A 1,566-nucleotide genomic window follows, 5' to 3' on the forward strand; every position below is an offset into this window, starting at 1 on the left:
TCCATTATACAGTGACCCACTTGGCCACTTGTAACCTACTGTACAGCGTAGCGACAACCACTTACTCACCTTTTTCATATTAATGCGATCGCTTTTATAATAATATAATTTAAAGCATACTCATATTTTTTATTCGTAGTTATTCAATTACCTACTTAATCAATAATCGGTTGGATTGTTGCACACTTGAATTTAAATAACGATGTCGTCTACCATTAAGTGATTTGTGGAAATGTGTTTGTGGTACCTTCAACTTCTATAGCATAAATATAACTATGTAAGCTATACACTATTCCACAATGTCATTGAATTTTAACCGTATTTAACCTACGCGTTTGACGTGACTTTATTAATATTTCTAATCGAATATCAATAAAATATTTCACGGAAATGCATTCATTTTGCATATTAATGCTCGCTTTTATCAAACATCGTAAAGCCTAATCATATTTCTTATTTAAAATTATTCGATTACCAAATCACTAAATCAGTTATATTTTTACACGTCTGAAGGTTACTGTAAAATGATTAGTGGAAATTCGTTTCTGGCAACTACAACTTCTGTAGTATATATTAAGCCATATTTTCTATTGAGTGTCATTTACCTTCAACACTTTGGGCCAGGCCGTGCAGTCTCTCGAGCCATCATTCACGCCACGCCATCCGTCGAACAACGTATTAACTATATCAAAACTTGGCAAGTTAACTATTTTTTTTTAACTCATTAATATAAGTTTATATTGAAAAATGACTTCGCCTTTATACAGGGTATTTCACGATGAACTGACAATTGCAATAACTTGTATTCTAACCAATATTTTTTCATTTTTTTTTTATATATTCAATAGGCTTTTACACTATACGTATAATATAAACTTTTTTATTTTTATTTCTTTGTACAGAAAATAAAAAAATTTAAATTTAAAAATAGCCAATTTATAAACATATTGAAAAAAATTTATTTCACGTTTACAGTATTTAATTTGAGTAATCCGTTAGCGACTTAATTGCGTTCAATTTACTGCTACTGGGTAATTTATCAAACCTAACAGTAAAAACCAGAATTCAAAATAAAATTAAATTTCAACTTAACGATACTCATAACGGTCATAATCAATAATAAGTAATGAGTACAATGGTCATACGAATTGGACATTTGGACCTTCCTATCTAATCCCCACTCCCGCCTGCAGTAGCTGAATATCAGCTATTAAGTATAAAAATAAATTTTACAATTTACCATCATGGTTACATAATGTGGCACTGGTTATTGATTCTTGGTATAGGGTCTGGAACTTTGTTACTTTACCGGACACCCTTTTTTTTGCAATTTTTTTTTTTTAGACTTATGTAGTTAACTATACTGAGAACGATGGTGAAGTCAGAATTTGGCGGTCGGACTTAGTTCCGAAGTTATGGCTTAATGAAGTTCGCTATTTTGCGATTTTTGCGCATTCGCGCGTCACTAGTTTACTGCACCTATTACGAATATTAATTTTTTTTTTTTTGAAACCTATGTACTTCAACGAGTTAAGAACGACGGTGCAATCAAAATTAGATAGGCAT

General features: G+C 31.0%; 1 protein-coding gene across 1 annotated transcript in view; it reads left to right on the top strand.

Annotated features, from left to right (window-relative positions):
• Window positions 1-586: 586 nt before the first annotated feature.
• LOC100162057 (neprilysin-2) overlaps window positions 587-1,566 on the top strand; it is a 15,724-nt gene continuing 14,744 nt past the window's right edge. The window contains exon 1 of the mRNA XM_029487687.1: window positions 587-697. The gene's annotated coding sequence lies outside the window, so the exon portion shown is untranslated. The remainder of the gene's footprint in view (window positions 698-1,566) is intronic.

The sequence above is a fragment of the Acyrthosiphon pisum genome, chromosome X, assembly GCF_005508785.2.
Source record: "Acyrthosiphon pisum isolate AL4f chromosome X, pea_aphid_22Mar2018_4r6ur, whole genome shotgun sequence".
In the NCBI taxonomy this organism is placed as follows: domain Eukaryota; kingdom Metazoa; phylum Arthropoda; class Insecta; order Hemiptera; family Aphididae; genus Acyrthosiphon; species Acyrthosiphon pisum.